Below are 27,094 nucleotides of genomic sequence, written 5' to 3' on the forward strand. Positions count from 1 at the left end.
AATGTCTCCCTGCATTTTGGAGGGAGTGGAGGTTGTTCCCTAAATGTCGTTCTTGTAGTCCTTGTCAAGGACATCTTCCAATGGTTTCAGTGTTGATAATAAAATACATTTTACTGCATTTCTACTACAATATTTATTTTTGTATTGATAAAGGTTTGTAGCTGTGTAGGTTCAAAGAAGAAAAAAAAAATCTGTGATGTGAGAGTGTGTTAACTCCTATTTCAAATTCCTTCTGGGGAGCAACATAGTAGAAAAAACAAAAAGAAAAACTTTGAAGCACTGAGTTTGTTGTGGGCTAGTTCTATATATATATATATGTGTGTGTGTGTGTGTGTGTGTGTGTGTGTGTGTGTGTGTGTGTGTGTGTGTGTGTGTGTGTGTGTGTGTGTACATATATATATACATATATATACATATACATATATATATATATATATACATATATATATATATATACATATACACATATATATATACATATACATATATATATCTATACATATTTTTTTCTCGTAAGAAAAATCGTAATTTTATTCATGATTGATAAAATTACATTTTGTAGATGCTTGAAGCATATGCATATGGCTGTTCCTGTAATGTCAGGCAGCAAACAGAAATAAAAATTCACAGGGGCAAAAACTGTTCCTGTAAAAGACAGGAAAACAACAAGAATAATAGAAAAAGTTTTGTCTACAAGCCTATATTTTTCTTCCTTTTTTCTTCTCTACTTTACGCCAGACTCCAGCATTGGGAGTGGGGTCAATTAAGGCAAGTTGGTTTTCCTCTGTGTACACTGGTTGTTCTTTATCCGAGTCTGATCCTTGAGAGCTATGTGCTCGTTTGGCTCCGCTTATTTCCAGCTGTAATTCTTGCTGCCGTACCAAGCTATTTGACTCCAAGTTGGGCTCTTCGATGTTCTCCTCCATCGTTTTTTCCTGTCTTCTCTGTGCATCTGTGGGTTCCGTGTTCAGAGCTTCCTCCTCCAGTGGTTCGGTGTGCTGCCAACCTTTTGGTTTTTTCTGTTTTTTCTTGTTGCCTTTAGGCTCCCTACTAGACACTGGACATGCATTTTGTAGGTGCCCTGTCTGCAAGCAGCTGCGACATCTGAATGTCGTGTTCTCATAATCAAGTTTTTGCGACCATAGTGAATTGTTAAAATTCAATGTGATGTGATCTGGGAGTCCTTGACTTAGATCCACCTCTACACATATTCTGGCATATGTGAAGATGCCTTGGTTAACTCTGTCCTCATCTATTTTAAGATATTTCCCTAAGGAGTTCCCAATGGCTGTTAATGCTTTTCGATGCCAGAAATGTAGTGGGAGATTATGTAGCCTTACCCAAACTGGCATCGTTGAAACTACCATGGTATTTGCATCAAAGTCCGGGAACCAGGGGGTGAGAAAGAGACCAGCATTGCCCCAAAACCAAGGCCCCTGTTTGATGATATTGTCTCTTTCCAGTTCTGTGCTAAATCTGACTATAAAGAACCCTTTAGGGCATAGATATATTTCACATTTGGGTGTCCATGAAGTGAAAACCCATTGATGCAGTGCATCTGCTTTGGGCCAATAACCATTAAATCTGCATATAACAACATTGTGTATTAAATCTGTGTATAGTTATGTTACCTCCGGCATTGTTACAGTAAGCACAGGTGATTCTGGCCTCTATTCCACAATGTAGGGCCCTGGAATCTCTGATGTGGGTGTTGGTCTGTGTTGAAGTGGTTCCTTTCCTTTGACTGCATCGCGAAAAGAGCCTGTATTCTTTGAGCTAGTTCCCTGGCATCCGCCTCGAAGTCTCAGATTAAGGATGATGGTTGAATCTTTGGCTATTCCATAGTGCTGGAGAGTGTGTTGGTCCTGCATGCAGAGTCCTGAGAATAAAAGATTTTGGTATGTTGTCGGAGTGCCCAGTTTTATCTGGATCTGCTTTTTTAATTCCAGAACACCCATCCCTTCCTTGATTTGTATACAGTAGTGTTTGCCTTCAGCCGATCTGATAAATATTTGTTTCAGATCTGCCGGATCAGCCTTTACCAAAACCTGATTTATCTGTTTGAGCTCCAGATCTGGCGGATCGATGGTGGTTCTGGGGTTTGAATGCCTACCCTCCTCGCTAATGAGCTTTCTTTCTTTTTCCAGATGCAGCCGTTGTGGATCCAGATGCATCCGCAATAGATCTGGTGCGCCCACGGTCACTAATGGCCAGATCGCTGCTTCCTTGCCTTTGTGCTCACTTGTTAGCTCAAAACCAAATTGATTATGTGTTTTGGTTAGCAGATCTGGGCGATGGTAGTCTGCAGCGTCCATGCCCTACCCTGTTGAATGAAAAGCAGACTGCGCACTATATGAGAAACCCTTGTGCCGGCAAAGGGGGCTCGTCCGTGACCTGGAGGATGTTCGAGCTGCCGCCAAGGACCGATCCGCCGTGGAGGGGAGCCAGATCCATGGCAATGAAACCGATTCCATTGATCTGGAGCGTGGTATCGTGCAGATACTCCCTGCGTTTACTGCGTCCTCGGTGATGTGCTTTGTGTCGGCGGCGCTGAGGAAAGTGTTTACCCTAGCCATCCTGATCGCCCTGGATTCCCACCATTCTGCCGCTGTTGGAGACAACGACAAAGGCTCCAATGAATCGAAGTCGTCGGTGGGAAAACCTCCAAGAACGCTGTCAGGGGTGCAAGCATCCTGTTCCTCTTTCACTACTTCTGTGTCTTCTGGTGGAAGCGTATGCACAACAGAGGAGAAACTCTGCATCAGATTCTTGTTCTCCGATTCTGCCTCGTCTGGCTGTAGCAGGAAGTCTAGGATATTGCTGTCATTGGGATCGATGTACAGGTCAACACCCAATTCACAGTTACCCTCCGATTCATCCAGGTTATCTTCTTCTATGCCGGGTAAAATCTGCGGTACCTGAGAGGTCGGGGGTTCGAAACTTGCAGTCGCCATGCTCTTCCCGCCCATATAGTACTTTGAGCCTCAATTTTTTTCAATATATATCTATACATATATACACACACACACACACACACACATACACACACACACACACACACACACACACACATATATATATATATCTATATATATATATATATATATATATATATATATATATATATATATATATATATATATATATATATATATATATATATATATATATACATATATACACATATATATACACACACACACAACGTTGCTCCATATAATTGGTTAATTTTTATCTACTATACTTGTTATATTGTATAAAACATTGATTCTACTTCCATTGCTATTATAAAAAAGATGTTTGGGTTCTTGACGTAGTAGACACTGGCTAGCAATGTCCTGTCAGTGAGATTTTGTTAGTTCCAGCGACATGAAAAATTCTCCAAATTGCCTCATAGCATAATTGACTTGGTAAGTGGCTTTTGTTGGAAGGATTCCCATCATGAGATAAGCATGATAACCAAGTGCAAATATTGGGGTCAATTTTCAACATGATGTAAGAGAAAGGTCTTGAAATGGATTGGTAGTGACTAGGATATCTAAGCCAAAGTGAGGCTTGAAGAGAGGTGTTAGATCATTGCAATGTTAGCCCCTAAATGTCTCAAAATTCGCATGGTTCTGAAAGAAAATTCACAAACCACCTTCTTCCATTTTTTAACTTCATTAAACCTTAAAAACCCTAGAAAGATGAACAAATAACCAAAAATAAAAATAACGAAAGGCTCTCATTTCAATTACCAATTGAGAATTCTTCCTTCATTCTTCAGAAATTTTGACCTCTCCTTCATCAATATTGGCCTGGACATCCTTAGGATCCTTTCCATCCACCATGCAACTGACGAAGAGGCATGTGCCCAAAATATCCTTTGTCATCGCGGAGACTTCCTTAGCCATGGACCTCAGCCTCATAACCCTAGCGATTTCAATGAGCTTCGCCATTGAAATCTTGTCTTGCTGTCTTGATCCTGTCTTGATGAGGGGTGTAACACAAATCATAGCAATGTTTGTTCCTTGTCTATCGTCTAATGGCTTTAGCCAATGGACCCTAATCTCTGCTATACGCCCTTATGTGCTAGATTTATCTATTCCACCCCATAATTTATTACTAATGAAATCCATGCTGCAAGCACCACGTGACCTCTCCTATGAATATGGGACATGGAAACACAACAATAGGCAAAGAATAGAAATCAACACCAAGACATCAAAATGACAAGAGAAGATCATTAGATGAGTAGCTGAGCTAGTAAGGTCAAAAGAACGAGAGACCAAGGAGACTTGTTATCATTATGCTTCCACTACCACCTGGCCCATGAATTCACTAGTTAAACTAGAGGAAAACCAACTTACGATTCATAGAGAGGGGGACATCTTATGTTCATAGAAAAACTACCTTATTTTCATAGGGAAACGAGATCCTGGAACTAAGGCTCTTGACTAGGGCATACACACTCAGCACCACAATGAACATGGATTTCCTTTTCTGAACAACGAGCTTTACCCTGACCCTCAAACCCTTCCAATCTTTTTTTTTTTCTTTGCAATGTCTTCTTTGATATTCTTCGGAAACATACCCAAAGAAATTATCTCATGCCCAGAGACGAATAAGCTCCCTCTTTGCCACTTCACCCCCAGTAACCCTCAAGTACACCTCCACCAATTGGGAAAGATCGAGCTTGGGAGGCATGTGTTAAATTTTGGTATGTTCTATGCTTAGAACAATTTACTTCAATTTTCTTAGTAGCCCAATTTTAATATCCAGATTAGCAATCACATTAGCATGATAGTAAAATGTAGATAGAACATAAACATAAATAGTAGAAGATAAGCCAGTAAGAGAGGACACAAGATGTGGCACTAGACAAGGACAAACCCCAATGTGGGGAAACCCTTGATCAAATCTTTTTTAGTATTCAATAGTTCAGCAAAGAGAGAGATAGTACAAATATACAAAACTGATATTTATGACAGCAGTAGAAATTCCATCATTCTACTAATGATGACAGTTCAAAGATGCAACCCTGAATTCTCATGACAGTCTTCAACCAATCACTAAGAGTGTTGTAGCATATCCTTTGAGGCGATCATCAAACTAATGGCCCTCCACATGATACTCATGAAACATTCCTCTGTTTAATATATGCTCCTGTAATTTTGGTTAGGGCACCATATGCAGCCCTAAGTAGCCCTTGCTATTGTGTTATGACTTGTGGCCTAGCACATAGCAACTCCTGTAGCAAATGTCCTCAAAACATCATCAACATAGTAGTATCTTATCCTATAAGAACTTGTATTTTTTGTCAAAACTTTCAAGCATCTAAATGTGTACATACATTAATCTATGGAGCAGATCTCTTCAGCACATTCCTTCACTTTATGAATGTGGCTTATCAACCTAGCGAATACTGCTTAAGGCATGCCTAGAACAACTTCCTTTATGATACCGTCACCTACAACAAACACGTTGTCTTTCTAGGCTTCTAAATGTTATGTTACGACTCCTTTTTGTTGTGGCCTAGCGCTCATCTTAGATAGTGTCTAGGAATCCTCTTTATTATAGATTAGGACTCCTACAAGTTGCGATAATAGCCTCTCTTTACTGCGGATGAGGGCTCCCCTTTTGACAGCAGATAAGTCCACTTGACTATGAGTTAGGGGGCTCCTTTTAACAACAGATTAGGTCTCCCTGTTTTCTTTGTGTTGGAGCTTCTTCTTGACAGCGGATAGGACCTCCCTTTATAGCATCTTAGTCTCTTTTATGACTGCGGATCTAGGTCTCCCTTGACAGTGGCTTGGAGCTCCTCTTTGTTGTGTATTATGCCTCCTTCATTGCGGCTAGATCTCCCTTTTTGGACAACATATACAGCCTACCTTAAATGCAGATTGGAGCCTCCCATTTGATGTAGATTAGAGCCTGCTATGCTGCGTATAAGAGATCTTTTCATCGGTGGTCGGATCTCCTTCAAAGCTACAGCTAGGGCTTCTCCATTAGTCTCATCTTCACCTGTGCCTAGGCTTCTTCATGAGGACTGCGTCTAGCGCTTCTCCCTCTTGAACTCTCTTGCCACCAAACCCAAACAAGTGGGCAGAGATCATGAGAGAAGTTTGTGTGACAAATGACTTGAGTCCTCCTATTTATAATGCCACGTTGAGGTTGAGCTGGGGTAATTTTCTTGCTAGCCTACCTTGACAATTAGTCAAATAATACAATTAAATTCATATCTCCATAAATACACGTCGGAATCGGATGATATTTAGGTCAATCGTACACCTCTCGAAGAGAGGAATCCAAGGAAAATATCAGCTGACATAAATAACATGGCCCACATGGAGTTTGAACCTAGTTTCCAATTTTAACACTCCCTCTCAACTAGGGATAAATCCGTCTACTAATTCATCTGCCAGTCTGTACTATGCCCTAGTTTCCAATTTTAACACTCCCTCTCAACTAGGGAGAACTCCATTTTCTAATCCATCTGCTAGTCTATACTATCTCCACCATCAATACAATGCCTTGCACTTCTCTCCTTTGCTGAACTATGAAGAAGAAGAAGTGATCGAGAATGTATCATACCATTCTCTACTGACCCGAAGTTGATCCCATATAAAGAGAGTGTTTCATACCAATCTTACTGATCCGAAATCAGTTCCAAATAAAGAGTGTCTCATACCAGTCTTATTGATCTGAAATCAGTTCCAAATAAAGAGAGTGTTTCATACCACTCTTATTGACCCGAAGTCAGTTACAATTCATCCCAAATCAATATCATCCTAATATAGGGAGTATGGTAGTACACGATGGGTCCATCAGTAGTAATATGGTCCATATTCTCATTTCCCTACTCATTGGCCAGATGAGAGGTACTTCCCATGAGTCCCAGACTGCATTGGTAGGATGTCTCAGTAGGAGAAGGATGAACCACTCATCTTGCCTACATGTCACCATGGGGTATCCCAAGGGAAGGTTGAACCACTCACCCTGTACACAAAATATCACTAGGGGAAGGTTGAACCACTCACCATATGATTGTGTCTTAGCAGGAGAAGGATGAACCACTAATCTTGCTTAAATAGCAAATCACTAGGGAAAGGTTGAACCACTCACCCTATGGTTGCTCATTGCTCCAAGAAGTACGCCATGCCCCCCAAAGCTCCTAGAAATCAATATACATATCATACAAGACCCTCGGGAGAGGGTCTCTCCATGACTTCTAGTCTTTCTCAGAAAGTCAAGAATTTGACCTTTCCCTGGGGCTTCATCAAACTATCGGTGACCTGCTCATCAGTCCCAATGTGATGGAGCCTTATTTCTCCTCGTTGTACCATATCTCGGATAAAGTGGTACTTAACGTCTATGGTCTGGGAGCGATCATTAAATACAGATTCTCAGATAATCAGATCCCACTCTAGTTGTCATAGAGGATCACAGTAGTATCTAGCACATGTCCAGACAACTCCCTAAAGGGCTTCTCCAACCAGACAACTTCACATGAGGCTATACTCACAACTATGTATATGGCCTCAGCACTACTCAAAGAAACCGACTTTCGCTTCCTACTCATCCAGGATATCGAAGCCAAAGAGAAACAACACTGAGAAGTGATTTTGTGATCCACCATATTGCCTGCCCAATCAGTATTAGAATAGCCATGCATTCCTTCATCTTCGACAGTGTATCTTAGTCCATGAGTGATTGTGCCCCGAAAGATAACTCAAAAGATTCTTGGTACCAATCCAATGTGTGTGATGAGGCTTAACCATATATTGGCTCAACGTGTTAACTGCAAAACATATATCCAGAAGGGATTTCACCAACAACATCAGTGCTCCTATAAGTTGACAATACTCAAAATAATTTCCCAATTGAGGTCCAACAACACTACCTCATAACTTCTTAAAGTTAAGATCCATCCGGGTAGTCACGGGCTTGCAGTTCACCATTCCAAATTCGAAATCCAACTCCCTCTTTCATTTGTAAATGATAGGGTATGTACCTGTCAGAAAGAGGTCATCCTCATAAAGTACCAGTATGAGAGGTCTATCATCCACAACCTTAAAGCAAAGGTTTGGATCGGCTTCACTCCTAGTGAATCTTAGCTTCATCAGATAGCTTTTAATCCTCTCACACCAAGCCTTGGGTGCTTACTTCAATTCATAAAGAGCTTTAATCAACCTGTATATATGAAATTCCGATTCATGAACCTCAAACACCTCAAGTTGTTCCACATCTGTGGTCTTGCTATTAATTGTAATATTTCCCTCCGTACATCTTGGACATATACCTTCAACCTCTTCTTTGAATTCAGGCATCCCTGTCACCATCTGTCTCATATCGGGTAGGGTCTTACAATGAATATGGGAAAACATCCTGTGGAATAGATCACATTGAAGAGATGTGTCGCAAGACATGGACCCCATTGGACTTCCTGCAATTTGATACAAAGTGCCAACCCTAAACCCAAGAGTAATAACATATTTAAAATTTATTTTCCAAACACATACCTTTCCATCGATGAACACCACCTTGTAACCTTTGTCTTCCATTTCCGAAATGGACACCAGGTTCTTCTTAACATCAGGCACATATAGAATTTTTTGTAAATGAATCATGCTACCCTGATTCAATTGAAGGGTAACATTCCCTACACCCTTTATGGGATAGGTAGCATCATATCCAAGAATAATCTCCAAGTTTGTTTCCTTCTCTATCAGATTAGAGAGAGTTTCCTTGTATTTAGTGAAGAGCCTTGAAGCACCACTATCAATAAGCCAATTTCCCAAAGAGTCCAAAGGAGAGGTAGTGGAGAGGTCTGATATAAGATAATACTCTTTTTTCTTATCAAAAATGAATTTTGATTCTTCATACCTGGAGTTCCTTACTTTCTTGGAGGGTTGACCATTTCCTTGATGTCTTGCATTCCTTTTTCCATTTCCCTTGTACCTATCATTCCTTCGATCATTGTTGTTGAGTTTGCCTTTGGAATGATTGTGATCATTGTAGGTTTTAACCTCGTACAGAAATTACCTGCATACGAATTCTTAAACATAGAAAATAAACAATGTGAGAGCATAACACATAAAACACATATACACAGAGATTTTCCCCTGGATCCCAAAACCGAGACTACCAGCTTGATTTTTCATTATGTTCCTTTCAATGTTACAATACATATTTATACATGTCGAAGCATCCAATACCATGGATCGAAAACCATTGCGTCCAAAACCATGGACCGAAAACCATCGCGTCCAAAACCATGTGTGAAAAACATGCACAAAACCATAGGTAGGTTCGCCCAACCTAATATAGGGTCCAAAACCAAAATTTTCTGGGGCGTTGCCCCGGACCCCATAGAGTGGGGTTACCTACACCCTTCAAACCCCCTGTGACTCCCCCCTCTACACAATCAGCGCAACGAAGGGTGGGCTCTGCCCCCTTCTAACCCCCTAGTTAACTATGTGGGCTAGTCATGGAAAGAATATAACACAACCCAACATTCTCCCACTTGTTGTTTTCTTTCCATAGGGGGCCACAAGAGAGCTTAGTCATTTATCCAGCCTTGCAATGCCCATTGTTTCTCTACACCAAGAGAACTTCTCAGACTCATAGATTTTGTCAATGCATCTACAGTATTATTCAAAGTGTCCAGCTTTATGAGCAGCACCTTTTTGTCTTCTATCACAACCCTCAAAAAGTGATACTGAACATGAATGTGCTTTGCTTTGAATGATATGCAGGGTTCTTTGCCAAGAATATTGCACTTTGGCTATAACAATCTATCCTTATAGCTCCCTATACTAACCCCATACTTGAACACAAACTCTGCAACCAAACTGCTTCCTTTCTTGCATGAGTGGCTGCCATGTATTCTGCCTCTATAGTTGATAGTGCCACTACAGATTGTTTCTTACTCATCCAACTGATTTCACCTCCAAATAGGTTAAACACATACCCACTTTTAGATCTTCTCTGATCCAGATCTCCAGCCCAGTCTACATCAACAAAGCCATGAATATCCAACACTCTGTCCAATCCTGGTCTTCCTTGGCAGCACAAACCATAATCACTAGTGCCACGCAAATACCTGAAAACCCGCTTCACTGTTGTCCAGTGCTACTTCCCTGGTTTTGACATAAACCTGCTCAATAATCCCACTGTATGTGCAATGTCTAGTCTAGTACAGACCATCACATACATCAGGCTATTGACTACACTTGTATATGGAACACGGGACATATCCTCTTCCTCTTCTTGTGTCTTGGGACACTATTTAGCAGATAACTTTACACCTACAAGAATAGGAACCTTCACCAGTTTACTATCCCACATATTAAACCTTTGTAATATTGTCTCGACATACTTCCTCTGGTTTAACCAGAGATTCCTCTTTGCCCGATCTCTTTTAATTTCCATGCCCAAAATATAGTTTGCAGCACCAAGATCTTTCATGTCGAATTTGGAGGACAATTGGGTCTTCAAATCCTGGATAATTTCTTTGTCATTTCCAACCAGCAACATATCATCCACATACAAGACCAGATAAATAACACAGTCACCAATTAATTTAAAATACACGTAGTGATCTGCTTTGCTTCTGGTGAAGCCAAGTCCTCATATAAATGTATGAAATTTCTGATACCACATCCTTGGTGACTGTTTTAACCCATACAGAGACTTCTTTAACTTGCATACCAATTCTTTCTTACCCTTCACCACAAAGCCTTCAGGTTGCTTCATGTAGATCTCCTCTTCCAGATCCTTATGAAGAAATGTTGTCTTCACTTCCATCTATTCTACCTCAAAATCAAAAGCAGCAGCAGCAGATAAAAGTAATCTAATAGAAGCTACCTTGGCAACAGGATAAAAAATATCACCAAAATCAATTCCTAGCACCTGGGAATAACCTTTTGCTACCAACCGAGCTTTGTATTTCTCCACCTTTCCTTCTGCATTTTTCTTATTCTTGAACACCCATTTGCTGCCAATGGGTTTCCTTCCAGCCGGCAACTCCACCAGATCCCGAGCCTCATTTTTGTGCAAAGATGACATTTCATCAACCATGGCCTCTTTCCAGAGTTTTCCATCCTCTAAATCTACTGCTTCCTTCACAGTTTTGGGATCATCATCAGTAATAGATAAAGAAAAAATTGAACAGAAAGCAGATGGACTATACCTTTCGGGTTGCCTTCTTTCTTGAACTGATCTTCTCACACCCAGAGTTTGTGGTTCTTCATCTTCTGATTCCTCCTCTGCTGCATAGTCTGATTCTTCCTCCTTTAGCTCAAACTCTATGTTCTCAAGTTCCTTTGGTTGAACTTCATGTTTAATAATATCTTTCACCTCTCTGAACACCACATCTCGGTTGTACACAACCTTCCTTGTTACTTGGTTCCAAAGTTTATAACCCTTTAAACCATCCTTATACCCAATAAATATGCACTTTTGAGATTTACTATCCAACTTGGTTCGTTTCTCCTTTGGTACATGTACATATGCATCACATCCAAATACCCTCAGATGTGAAAGAGAGGGTTTCTTACCAGTCCATACCTCTTGTGGAGTCTTATCCTCCAACACTGATGAAGGTGATCTATTGACCAGGTAACATGCTGTCTCCATTGCCTCTACCCAAAATTCTTGTCCTAACCTGACACCACTGAGCATGCTTCTTGCCCTTTCCATCAACGTCTTGTTCATTCTTTGTGCAACTCCATTTTGTTGAGGTGTATATGGAATAGTCTTCTGTCGTGCTATACCACACTGCTTATAGAATTCTTCAAATTCCTTACTGCAAAACTCTCCATTGTTATATGTCCTCAGCACCTTTATCTTCTTCTCTGTCTGGTTTTCTACTAGAGCCTTAAATTCTTTAAACCTTTCAAAGGATTTAGATTTCTTCTTAAGGAAATATATCCATGTATTCCTTGACAATTCTTCTATAAAGGATACATAGTACACAGACTTACTCAGTGATGGAACCTTCACAGGTCCAAATACATCATTGTGCACAAGCTCTAATATATGTTTCACCCTCTTACCACCAGGGGGGAAACTCACCCGATTCTGCTTCCCATATACACAATTTTCACAGAAATCAAAATCCAGAGAGATATTACTCATGCCTTCTACCATACCTTTACCATGAAGTATTCGAAGACCCTCCTCTCTCATATGTCCAAGCCTTTGATGCCACAACATGGTCTTCTCTCCAGAGACCACTAGATTTTCTGCTCCACTTTCAGGAACCACAGAACTGTTGCACCCATCAACAACAGTGCTACCTTGCAGCTTGTATAGAGTTCCAGTCCGAACTCCCCACATCAATACCATTGCTCCTTGAACCATATTGTAGGTATCCTTCTTGAACACTATTTTTACACCTTCATCATCCAGCTTGCTTACAGAAATCAGATTTCTAACCAACGCAGGAATATGCAGAACACTCAGAAGTGTTCTAACCCTTCCACCTTGCAACTTCAACTTTACTTTTTCACGACAAACAATTCTATCCTTCCTATCATCCCCCAAGAAGACATCACCACCATCATATGTCTCATACTCGCAGAACCACTCTCTATGGGGAGTGAAGTGAAAGGATGCACCTAAGTCAATCAACCATGCCTCATGATCTACATGTGTACTTGAAGAAGCCAAGTACACATCCCCACCTTCATCTAAGGTGGTTTTCGCCTCTGTAGAAGGAGCATCATCAGATCCCTTTCCTTTATCAAGAGCTTTAGATTTACAGTCCCTTTTGTAGTGCCCTTCCTTTCTGCATTTCTAGCACACCACCTTTATAGGTTTTCCTGAAGATTTAGATCTCCCTCTAGATTTAGATCTCCCACTCGATGACTTATTTTTGTTTTTGTTCTGGGACCATCCTCGTACAGACAAGGCATCACCATTCTGGCTCTCCATATTTTTCCATCTCATCTCCTTCGTCAGCAAGGATGAGACTATTTCATCAAACTGCAAGGCAGTTGCATTGCTACCTATTGCAATAACCAGACTATCCCACGAATATGGTAGAGAACACAACAAATTAATGCACTTATCTTCATATGAAATTTCGATATCAACAGACGATAACTGACTTACCACAATATTAAATGCATTCATATGCTCTGTCACCGAGTCTCCATATTTCATCCTCGGGTTATACATCTTTTTCCGTAGGAAAAGTTTATTCACCAGAGACTTAGATTGTTACAAAGTCCCTAACTTGTCCCACAAAGCCTTCGCCGTAGCTTCCCCTGATACATTCAGCACTGAGACACACAATCGTATTGTGCTCTTTGCCTTCCGATCCAACTTCTTCCAATCTTCATGGGACACTCCCGTTGGTTTAGTACCTAGATCTACCATGATCCACTGATCTTTATCCACCAATAGATCCTCCATCTTAAGTTTCCATTACTCAAAACTCTGACCATTAAATTTCTCAATCTCTATCTTTCCACTGCTCGCCATCTTCTTTCACCACCAGAATTGATCCCACAAATCTCCCACTGAACGGGGTCTACCACAGGGCCGAGTGAAACCCCTCAGCGACAAAGGCGTCCCCTTGAAGCCAAAAATAGCTCTAATACCAAATGTAGGATTTAACCCTGTACAGAAATTACCTGCATACAAATTCTTAAACACAGAAAATAAACAATGCGAGAGCATAACACATAAAACACATATACACAGTGATTTTCCCCTGGATCCCAAAACCGGGACTACCAGCTTGATTTTTCATTATGTTCCTTTCAATGTTACAATACATATTTATACATGCCGAACCATCCAATACCGTGGATCGAAAACCATTGTGTCCAAAACCATGGACCGAAAACCATCGCGTCCAAAACCATGTGTGAAAAACATGCACAAAACCATAGGTAGGTCCGCCCAACCTAATATAGGGCCTATATTAGGTTTGGATCAGCTTCACTCCTAGTGAATCTTAGCTTCATCAAATAGCTTTCAATCCTCTCATACCAAGCCTCGAGTGATTACTTCAATTCATAGAGAGATTTCTTCAACCTACATATATGAGATTCCGGGTCATGAACCTCAAACCCCTCAGGTTGTTCCACATCTGTGGTCTTGCTATTAACTGTAATATTTCCCTTGATACATCTTGGACATATACTTTCATGATTTTCCTTGAATTCAAGCATCCCTGTCACCATCTGTCTCATATCGGGTAGGGTCTTACAATGAATATGGGCAAACCTCTAGTGCCATAGATCATATTGAAGAGATGTGTTGCAAGACATGGCCCCCATTGGACTTCCTGCAACTTGATACAAAGTGCCAACCCTAAAACCAAGAGTAATAACATCTTTAAAATTTATTTTCTAAACACGTACCTTTCCATCGATGAATTCCACCTTGTAACCTTTGTCTTCCATTTCCGAAATGGACACCAGGTTCTTCTTGACATCAGGTACATATAGGATTTTTTGTAAATGAATCATGCTACCATGATTCAATTGAAGGGTAACATTCCCTACACCCTTTACGGGATAGGTGGCATCATATCCAAGAATAATCTCTAAGTTTGTTTCCTTCTTTATCAGATTAGAGAGAGCTTCCTTGTATCTGGTGAAGAGCCTTGAAGCACCACTATCAATAAGCCAATTTCCCAAAGAGTCCGAAGGAGAGGTAGTGGAGAGGTCCGATATAAGATAATACTCCTTTTTCTTATCAGAAACGATATTTGATTCTTCATACCTGGAGTTCCTTACTTTCTTGGAGGGTCGACCATTTCCTTGATGTCCTGCATTCCTTTTTCCATTTCCCTTGTACCTGTCATTCCTTCAATCATTGTTGTTGAAGTTGCCTCTAGAATGATTGTGATCATTGTAGGTTTTAACCCATACAGAAATTACCTGCATATGAATTCTTAAACACAGAAAATAAACAATGCGAGAGCATAACACATAAAACACATATACACAGAGATTTTCCCCTAGATCCCAAAATCGGGACTACCAGCTTGATTTTTCATTATGTTCCTTTCAATGCTACAATACATATTTATACATGTAGAAGCATCCAATACCATGGACTAAAAACCATCATGTCCAAAACCATGGACCGAAAACCATCTCGTCCAAAACCATGTGCGAAAAACATGCACAAAACCAAAGGTATGTCCGCCCAACCTAATATAGGGTCCAAAACCAAAATTTTCCGAGGCGCTGCCCCGAACCCCATAGAGTGGGGTTACCTACACCCCCGAAACCCCCTATGACTCCCCCTGCTATGCAATCGGCGCAACGAAGGAGGGGCTCCACCCCCCTTCTAACCCCCCGGTTAACTACATGGGCTAGTCGTGGAAAGAATATAACACAACGCAACAGTCATCATCATGTGATGTGTCCCTTTTATTTTGACACTCCCTTGCATAGTGGCCAAACTTATTGCAAGCAAATCATCTTCCTTTTCTTCCTCCATTAGATACAGGATTTCCATGGAAATGACCTTTAGACCTTGTATTGTTTATCCTTTTGGCATGAGTGGAGAAAGGAGTAGGGTTACTTATATTAGAGGGCATCTCTTGCTCCACCATCATGGTTTCTTCTTGAATGCATCTCGACATCAATTCATCAAACCATAGAATTCAATCATTATCGAGAATAGTGGTTCTAAATATATACCACTTGGGTGGGAGTCCCCCAAGAGTAGTGATAGTCAGTGCCCTGTTAGATATAATTTCTCCAATTAATAGAAGATCATTCTTGATCTCAGTGATCCTTAAGAAGTAGGATTGAATATCCTTGTCCTTGCCCTTATTAATATCCTTCAACTTATTTTTGAGGAAAAAATTTTGATTTTCATCACTAACCTTGAACATGCTTACCAATCTGTCGTAGATCTCCTTGGAGGTGTTTAGATCGGAGATATAAGCCACTAGACACTTGTCAATGGAATATCTAATAATATTCTTCGCTTTGACCTCACCCTTGGTGTACTTCTTCTTTGTAGCAGTTAGTGCATTTCACGGAGACTCACAGATTTTATCCTTCACATAATCCATCACTTCTTATTCTTCTAATGTCAGATCAAGATATATCTTCCATCCATAATAGTTAGACTTTTCATGGAACTTCTCTTTAGCTGGGAAGTGGGATGAGGAACCCATTGAGCCTTTGACCTTGTCCAATTGTCTTCAGTAATTTCTCTTTCACTCTTGCTTGGGCTTTGTCTTCACCTCAACTCTGATACCATGCTAAATTTTAGTATGTTCTATGCTTAGAGAAATTCACTTCTATTTTCTTATTAGCCCAATTTCAATATCAAGGTTAGAAATCACATTAGTGTGATAGTAAAATGAAAATAGAACATAAACATAAACATTAGAAGACAAGCCAAGACAAGAGGACACAAGATGTGGCACCAACCAGGGACAAACCCCAATGTGGGGAAACCCTTGATCAAATCTTATTTAGTCTTCAATAGTTCAGCAGAGAGAGAGATAGTACAAATATACAAAACTGATATTTATGATAGCAATAGAACGTCCATCATTCTTCTAATGATGAAAGTTCAAGGATGCAGCCCTGAATTATCATGACAGTCTTCAACAAATCACTAAGTGTTGTAGCATATCCTTTGAGGGGATCATCAAACTAATGGCCCTCCAAATGATAATGATGCAACATTCCTCTCTTTTCTGGCTACTCATGCAATTTTGGTCAAGGCACCATATGCAGACCTAAGTAACCCTTGCTATGGTACTATGGCCTATGGCCTAGCACATAGCAACTCTTATAGAAAATGTCCTCAAAACATCATCAACGCAGTAGTATCTTATCCTATAAGAACTTGTCTTTGATGTCCGCACTTTCAAGCATCTAACTGTGTACATAAGTTGATCTATGGAGCAAATCTCTTCAACACATTCCTTCACTTTATGACTATGGCTTATCAACCTAGCAAACAGTGCTTAAGGCATGCCTAGAACAACTTCCTTTATGACAATGTCACCTATAGCAAACATGTTGTCTTTCCAGGCTTCTAAATTTTATGTTACGACTCCCTTTTGCTGCGGCTTAGGGCTCATCTTAGATAGTGGCTAGGACTCCCTTTTGTTATAGATTAGGACTCCTACAAGCTGCGGATAAGAGCCTCTTTTTACTATGGATGAGGTCTTCCCTTTTGACAGTGCATACGTCCACTTGACTATGAGTTAAGGGATCCTTTTGACAGTGTATTAGGGCTCCCTATTTTTTTGCATATTGGAGCTTCTTCTTGACAGTGGATAGGACCTCTCTTGACAACACCTTAGTCTCCTTTATGGCTATGGATTTAGGGCTCTCTTGATAGCGGATTGGAGCACATCTTTTCTGCAAATTAGGCCTCCTTCACTACAGCTAGATCTCCCTTTTTCAATAGCATATACAGCCTAACTTAACTGCATATTGGAGCCTTCTCTTTGATGTAGATTAGACCCTCCTCTACTGCATATAAGATCTCTTTTGATCTGCGGCCAGATCTTAAAAAATGTGGTTAGGGCTCCTCCCTTAGTCTCATCTTCACCTACGGCTATGGCTTCTTCATCAGGACTATGGCTAGGGCTTATCCCTCTTGGCCTCTCTTTCCACCAAACCCAAACAAGTGGAGAGAGATGATGAGAGAAGTGTGTGTAACAAATGACTTGAGGCCTCCTCTATTTATACTGCCACGTTGAGGTTGAGCTGGGATAATTTGCTTCCTAGCCGACCTTTGACAATTCATCAAATAATACAAATAAATTCATATCTCCATAAATACATGTCAGAATCAGATGATCTTTAGATAAATCCTACACCTCTCGAAGAGAGGAATCCAAGAAAAATATCAGCTGCCATAAATAAGATGACCAACATGGAGTTTGACCCTAGTTGCAAATTTTAACAACATGGCTGTCAAATTTTTAGAATGATAGATTCACCTACTACCTCCCTCTCCCTTATCCCCGAATCCAAGTTAATAAAAGTGCAAATGACTTAATTTGACCAGCGGATGTAGCTAAAAAGTTCTTTTCCCGATTGTTCTTCCTATTTTCTTAATTCAACATAATTACAATTCCATGCAGAGTTGTTTTTCTTATTGTCTTAATTCAAGATGACGATTAAAAAATTAGCGCGGGATTTTAAGAGGAAATTAAAATTTTGGCTCAATTAAATGTCTTAAAATACCCCATTATGTACAAAATAGGGACGAATACTATTGTAACACCCATTTGATACCTTCATATTTTGTGTATGGACTATGGACTACACTATCACATATCAAGTAAACATTTTCCTAGATGCCAAGTCATGAGGATTTTATGCAAGGCACCACATATTATATGTTTGTACATATGTAGTAAATTGTAGGATATAAATTGTATTGGTGCCAAGAATATTTTGAGATATAGTCAGGGCACAATCACTCATGGATTGAGATGCACCGCAAGAGATGTGAGGTTGTGTGGTTATTCTAATACTGATTGGGCTGGTAGTGTAGTGGATCACAAGAGCACTTCTAGATGTTGTTTTTCTTTGGTTTCTGCTTTGATATCCTTGGTGAGAAGGAAGCGAAAATCAGTTGCCTTGAGCAACATCGAAGCTGAATACATAGCTGCTAGTATGGCCTCCTATGAAGCTGTGTGGTTGAGGAAGCTCTTTAATGAGTTGTTTGGTCATGTGCTAGATACCACTGTGATCCTCTACAACAACCAAAGTGGGATCCGATTATCAGAGAATCTCGTGTTTCATGATCGCTCAAAGAATATAGATATCAAGTATCACTTTATTCGGGACCTGGTACAACGAGGAGAAATAAGGCTCCATCACATTAGGACTGATGAGCAGGTCGTCGATATTCTGAAAAAGCCCCTGGGAAAGGTCAAGTTCTTAGCCTTCCGAGAACAACTTGGAGTCATGAAGAGACCCTCTTATGAGGGTCTTGTATGAGATGGACATTGAGCTCTGGGAGCTCCGGGGGGGCTTGGGGTACTTCTTGGATCAATGAGAAACCATAAGTTGTGTGGTTCAACCTTCCCCTAGTGGTTTTCTATGTACAAGGTGAGTGGTTCAGCCTTCCCCTATGATACCCCTTGGCGACATGTAGACAGGATGAGTGGTTCATCTTTCTCCTGCTAAGACATCATAACCATGTACTCTTGAACTCATGGGAAGTACCTCTCATTTGGCCAAGGACTAGAGAAATGAGGATAGGGACCATACTATTACCGATGGATGCGTCGTGTACTACCATACCCCCTATACTAGGATCAATGGAACTAAATTTGGGTTAGTAAGAGTGGTATGCCACACTCTCTTTTGATTAGAACTGGATTCGGGTCAGTAAGAGTGGTATGAGACCACTCTCTTTTGATTGGAACTGACTTCAGGTCAGTAAGAGTGGTATGAAACACTATATTTTGATTGGGACTGACTTCAAGTCAGTAGGGAATGGTATGATACATTCTTGATCACTTCTTCTTCTTCATAGTTCAACAGAGTAGAGAAGTGCATTGATGATAGAGATTGGCAGATGGAGTTCTCCCTAGTTGAGAGGGAGTTTTAAAATTGGAAACTAGGGCCAAACTCCACATGGGTCATCTTGTTTATGACAGCTGATATTTTTCTTGGATTCCTCTCTCTAAGAGGTGTAGGATTGATCTAAAGCCCCTGGGTAAGATAAATTTCTTGCCCTTCCGAGAACGACTTGGAGTCGTGAAGAGGCCCTCTTATGACGGTCCTGTATGAGATGGACATTGAGCTCTGGGAGCTTTGGGGGAGGCTTGGGGTACTTCTTGGAGCGGTGAGCAACCATAGGGTGAGTGGTTTAGCCTTCCCCTGTGATACCCCTTGTGACATGTAGGTAGGTTCATCCTTCTCCCACTGAGACATCCTAACCATACAGTCTGGGACTCACGGGAAGTACCTCTCATCTGGCCAGTGAGTAGGGAAATGAGGATAGGGACCATAGTACTACCAATGGATGCATCGTGTACTACCATACTCCCTATGCTAGGATCAATGGAACTAACTTCAGGTCAGTAAGAGTGGTATGACACACTCTCTTTTGATTGGAACTGACTTCAGGTCAGTAAGAGTGGTATGAGACACTCTCTTTTAATTAGAACTGACTTCGGGTCACTAAGAGTGGTATGAGACACTCTCTTTTGATTGGGACTAACTTTGGGTTAGTAGAGAATGGTATGATACATTCTCGATCACTTATTCTTCTTCATAATTCAGCAGCGCAGAGGAGTGCATTGATGGCAGAGATAGTACATATTGGCATATAGAGTTCTCCCTAATTGAGAGGGAGTGTTAAAATAGGCAACATGGGCCAAACTCCACATGGGTCATATTATTTATGACAACTGATATTTTTCTTGGATTCCTCTCTCCAAGGTGTAGGATTGATCTAAAGATCATACGATTCTGTCATGTACAAATGAAGTTATGAATTTATTTTGATTATGGACAAATTGTCAAGGTCAGTCAGCAAACTTATGTAAGCTTAGAAGTCCAACAGTCACGTCTATTCATCCTCAACATTGCATATAAATAGAAGGTGACTTAGCCTCATTTGGTCACACTCATATTCACACTTCTCTGTCTCTTTCCTGATTGATTGGGTACAGATTTCTAGGCCTCTCTCTCTCCACTCGTCCGAAATTTCAGGACAACGAAATTTCAGGAGGCCGAAATTTCAAGAGAGCGAAATTTCATGAGGCCGAAATTTCAAGAGAGCAAAATTTCAGGAGGGAAAAATTTCAGGAGAGCGAAATTTCAGGAGGTTGAAATTTCAAGACAACAAAATTTTAGGAGGCTGAAATTTCAGGAGAGTGAAATTTCAGGAGGCTGAAATTTCAGGAGACCAAATTTCTGGACAGTTTGACCAGCATTGACTGCAGCTAGGACTGACTGCAGGGTTGGTTGTTTGACCAAATTTCACTGGACTATTTTGAAGGTTGATTCATCTTGTTGTTTGGAGGCCGAAGTTGACTGAAGTTGACCAATTTGTTGAGGGTAAAATTTGTCATGTTGACCATCATTGACTTTTCTGGTTAGGGCTCTTTTGCTGCTATTATAAATTATCAGATTTGTAAATTGTACTATCTCTCTCTGCTAAACTATTGAAGACTAAAAGAAGATTTGATCAAGGGTTTCCCCACATTGGGGTTTGTCCCTGGCTAGTGCCACATCTTGTATCTTCTTATCTTGGCATGTCTTCTACTATTTATGTTTATGTTCTATCTACATTTTACTATCATGTTGATGTGATTGCTAATCTGAATATTAATACTGGGCTAATAAAGAAATTGAAGTAAAATTACTCTAAGGCATAGAACATACCATTGTTGGCTAAATCATAGAACCATAGCTTTAAAGCTCAAACTTAGACTTTGACTTTTCCACCTTTCAACTTGATTTTCGACTCGATTTTTAAAAGAAATATATAAAATAATTAAACTTTAGTGAAAAAAATATTTTTTTAGATTCGAAACCATTAGAGACAAAATATGCAAATCTTGCTCATCTATATATTATGCAAGGTTGAATATATCAAAATGGAACCAAGTGAAATACATATCAACAACAAAATTCATAATTAGTGAGGCTCTAAATGGCCTCTGGAGTCCAAAAGCCATGATACAATCTACTGGCCTACTAAAAATCATTGATCAAAATGATAACTCATCAGACTCATCACCACTGCTAGAAATGGGATCATCAACAAGAGTTATAAAAACATCTTCTGGCTTAGAGTCTTCAGACTCCTCAGACCCCATTAGGACATTATCGTCTACATCAAATTAGACAGGTTTGAGCTGGTTCAAGCTAGTTTCATACCAAACTGGCCCCCCAAGGTGATTTGAAGGCCAAGTCAACTCAATTGCCTATCAACTTAGCCAGTTTGTCTAGTTCCAAGTCGAACTGAACTAGTTTTTAAAATAATGCATTGTATAGGTGCAAAAAGAGGAATTTTTTACTAGCCTTAGAGATGTTTGAACAAGAAATACAATTGAAGAATGTCCGAAGAACTAGTGTGAGAACACAAGTGTAAAATGCTACAACGTGTTGCCAGTCATCATTTCATGAGGGTATTTGACTTGCTAGGAATGTGATTTTATTCGATGATAAGAATATGCCAACTATACAGCTATATTATGTGCTTCTCTAGGCCTCAATATACTCAATAGCTTTAAACAATAAAAATTTGAGAAGCCTGCAAGATAAATATTTGTGTAAGAGGTAGGAAAATCAAGTTCTTGGACTTATTTTGATGGGCTTCTTAAGGTCACCCACAAGTTAGTGGGGCTTGTGTTTTATTCCTAAGGGAGTCACATGTGATAAAGTGTAAATCTAGGTTGGAAAGAGGAACAAATAGCTTTCTAGTGGAGTTAATTCTCATGCTTGCAGCTGAAAAAAGTGTAAAGCCAAATTTTATGTGACTGTCTTGTGGTAATAACTGCATGAGGGGGCTAGAAACTTTAGAAAGTTTTTTATTAAGGCCTATCTTTGAGGAGATACAAATATTTTATTCCTATTCTAATCATATCTCTTTTCATCATGTTTGCAAGGAAAGGAATGAAGAGGCCAATGGATTGTCAAAGGCTAGAATATTTTGGATGCTGGTCAATGCAACATTTGGGAAGATATGGATGAGCAGTCCTTTGAAGTTGATCATCCTACTTTTTTATGATAGTTGTATCATGAAATATGTTTCTGTTTCTTTCTGGGGGTATCTTGGGATGGTACTTGGACTTCAATTGATGATACATGCAGGTACATTAGATGAGGGGGCTCACTAGAGACCTCTGGTTCTTAATGATATAGTTTGTACAACTTTTTGATGGGACTTTGTCAGCTTGGTATAAGAAAATAATTTAAGATTTTTGTAACAACTTTTCAGATCTGTTTAGTGTGGGTGCCTTTAGATGTTCTCCATTTCTGATACTGTTGGGAAACATTATACTTTCTTTGATATTTATTTTTCTATAACACTGGAATTCTTTTGAGGGATCTAAGACAAGCTATGAAGCATAAAAAGAAAGTGATTTTGTTTTATCATTAAATGAGATTATGATTTTTTGTTTTATCCTTTCTCTCTGTGTTATTGTGTCCAAATATGCTCTTTATCTCCACTTTATTGAGTCCATTTCTACAACACGAAGGGCTGAAGAATTCTATAATTACCTTAGGCATTTCTGGTATGGAAAAATACTTCCCAAGAAGAATTCTATAATTATGCTACTTGTTATGAAAGGTCCTTCACAAGAAAAATTCTTATTGTGTCCATTTCTAGGCCATGAAGGCTGAAGAAATCTATACTTACAATAGGAATTTATGTTAAGGAAAAACAACTCCTGAGAAGAAATCTATAACTATGTTACTTCACAAGAAGAATTCCATAATTATAATATGAGCTTTTGTTATGAAAAATCATATTTGTTGAGCAAAATATAATAACTTCACCAAATTCATGTACCAAACTACATGAAATGCGTTAAAACAAATAATGAAACAATACAACATGTGTACCGAAACTGCAATTCATGATATTTGTCTACCAAGATAATGAAATAGTGACACATGTTTAGTAAAATGAAACCTTTGTTCTACATACAATTTTTCAATTCAACTTAGGACCATCCATCTCCTCTATTTCCATGATCGAGTTGCCCAGGGACATCCAAATCCACTAACAACCATCTCTGTTGTTTTTGTCTACATGTGACCACCCTAGGACTGTGCTTGGATTTGGAGAAGCATAATTTGGTCACTGTGTAACCTACTATACTCTAGGCCTAACTCCATCCTAAGCTTCGATTTGAAGAGGCATTGTTTAGTCACTCTAGAATTTACTTTAGACCTAAGTCTAGCTACGACCCCAAAAAAGAAGAGATTATAGCCATGATAGGGCTCCTCATGTTAAAGCTCAAGATCATTTTTAGAAGATGCACATTATGAGATGCATAAAGTTTGGTAGATGAATGATATAGTATCATATAGAAGCTCATTGCTTGAAAAGAGGATAATCAATATGTTGTTTTCCAGGGTTGACTTGAAACTACTTTATTGGAATCAAAACATTCATTTGTTAATCTAGGGACCAAGCTGAGTTGGATTGAGAGAAAATATGTTTTTCTAAAGCTACACTTTTTTAATAGGAAAGTAGCTAGCATTCATTTCAGCCAAAAATAGATGGAGTCAACTGGGCCCTAATATTTATCCTATCTTCTCTAATCATCTTGCTGATCACTATTTTTTGTCTTGTCCTTGCGCTAAGAACTATTGGCTACCTATATTTATGGTCTTTGTTAGTGATGATGTTGAATATAGGTTAAATCAATGTTATCATAATTAACTTTGATAAATTTGTTTCCGTAATTGTGGCATATATCAAGATTTTGGTTTGAGAAACCATCCCAACTCAGTAAACCACTTATTTTGGCAATTCAGGTAATCCTATAACCATGATTTCACATGCTGAAAGCATATTCTTCCCCAAAATAATTTTTCTCTTCTGAGTTCGGGATAAAATAAGAAGTCAAATCTAAACAACAATCGAGGTCGAGGGCAATGATATAGTATCAACACATAGGAAAATGCAAGGAGGTTATTTATCAAAAAAATCTCCTAACCTAGCATCGACAACAAACACCCCACCCAAAACCTCACAACGAAGCCTCGAAAACCAACAAAATTCCTTAGCTAAACAAGGAATTGAAAGAGCTTAAACCATATACTTTAAATAGACGAAGTTTTAAAGGAAATTTGACAAAACTTCCCGAGAAAAAGAGTATTTAGATTAAATATCTTTATATAATCCGGAGATGAAGAACGTTTTAAGATTTTTGGACCGTACTTGCGTAATGAGATTATACTTTTTGATAATTAAAAGTATGTTTTTTCTCGGAAAGAAAAGAAAAGACATTAAGAAAGTAAATTGGGACAAAGTAAGCCATTATTTAAAATAGATTTCGGACTCCAATTTCCATGCTAGCAGGAAACTTGAAAAACAAAAAAGTTCACCACGGATTTGCAGAAAATATGGATTTTAGAAAAAAAGGAAAAAAAAAATCTCGCAAATAGTTTTCTCTGCATATTCACAGCTTTAATTTTTATTCCTAAGGAAGTTTTGGTGATTCATGCATAAAGATTCATAAATCGTTGCATGTAATTGTAAACATTCACTTCTAAAACAAATATAATGTTCAATTATTGCATTTTAGCTTTAAATTTCCAGCGGAAGGTGCAAGCAGCAAAAGAGTTAAAACCTAGCAAAAAAATTAAAATGGTTGTCCAGAAGGAAGATTCAGGGGTTTATTACTAGACTACGAACTACGATAGAAGGCCTCGACACTGCGTCATTCTTTACAAGCTCTAGAGCTATTTCCATGCCACAATTTTCGCATCCCATGACAAAAAGTCTTTTGCCTTCGAAATCTTGTTCATTTTTGTAATCAATGAATGAATAATAGTTCCTCGAAATATATCCAGCCCGGGAACATCTGGCATGAAGTTCTTACTGGATTTGCCTAATGGCCACAACTAGAAACCTTCTGTGGTGCTCCCCCACATAAATATACAAAGAACACCTTGCAATGACATGTCATCTTCCTGTCTCTTGACTGAAGCTTGCAAAATCCATGGAGTTGCATAACTACGGATGAATGTTAAATATTCTAGCATATTTTTCGAAGTAGGCAACAAAATGGTCCTGGTAAGAAACATAGTGTACAGAAACTCATAGTTTTGTTGTGGTACACCGCTATCGATTTCCCCAAACTAAGGAACTTTTCAATGAATATAAACTCTCTGGCCTCACTGGACACATTACCTAAACAGAGATTGTGCAATGGTGGAGCTTCCTCCTCCTCACCTCCCTTTGCCTGGAGGGTGTTCCCTGGTGGTGGTCCCCCATGAGGGTCGTGGTTGAAAGGAGCGTCATTGATGGAAGGAAGCACCTTCTACATCAAAAAAGAGGTGGCTTGAGTTAATAAGAATCAAAATCAAAATTAGTCCAAACAAATCCATATATACACTTACCGATTGCCATAGACCGGGCCGCAGAGTAGTGCCTCTTGGATGGGCCATCAGTTCCTCTCGACAATACATCTCACAACCCTTCCTCACTGATTTCTCTATCGCCTACCAATTGAGGTATCTAAGAAGCACACCAACAACCGTGGTCTAACCCTGGCCATGGGAAGCCTTTTTCTTGTCCTCCTACCAATCCATGCCCTGATAACTCTCACGAGAAAGAAAGAAATTATATAACCCTCATACCAGTCCAGGTTGTGATAACTCTAATGGGAAAGGAGAAATTCTATAACCTCATGCGAAGAAATTATATAACCCTCATACTAGTCCAGGTTGTGATAACTCTAATGGGAAAGGAAAAGTTCTATAACCTCATGCGAAAAGAGGAGAAATCCTAAGCAACGAGTCATGGTAAAAAATATAAATTCTATCAGCGAGCCATGGTAAAGAATAGAAATTCTATAACCCTCATGTGAATACGAAGACACGTGAAGATAGGAAAAATTCTTAGCAGCAAGCCATTTTTAATTTATTATAATTAAAAAATAAATAAGTTAGAGAATAAATTTTAATTTTAAGATGAAACGATAATTTCAAACCACCTTGTGTGTATAGTAGTGATATATTAGTAGAAATTTCCCCTAAAAGGTGTAAAGGAACACTTAAGGAATCAGGGCATCGGTATTAGTGAGAGTTCCAGGAAGATATCTGCATGTTGGGCAAGTTCTACCATCAAAATCTTATTGCAGTCCTTGGGTATTACACTCAGAACAATAAAAGGTTTCTTATATATGAATTCATGCCTTGGAACACACTAAGCCAACACCTTTTCCATTGGGAGCAGAATGGGAGCAAGCCTCTCAGTTTGTATAGTCGGATGCTTATTTCTTTGGATATAGTTCATGGGATGCAGTACTTACACAACCTGGCATACTAAATTTTCATTCACAGGGACTTGAAGCCTTCAAATATTCTTCTGGGTGACAAGTTGCAAGAAAAAAAGAGTCACTTCTCAAAAATCTCATTGAAGAGTTAGAAAGAATAAGTTAAGAACATGCAATATG

This window comes from Pinus tabuliformis, chromosome J, assembly GCF_031772625.1.
Source record: "Pinus tabuliformis cultivar Carrire ecotype Pingquan chromosome J, CPIR1, whole genome shotgun sequence".
Taxonomy (NCBI): domain Eukaryota; kingdom Viridiplantae; phylum Streptophyta; class Pinopsida; order Pinales; family Pinaceae; genus Pinus; species Pinus tabuliformis.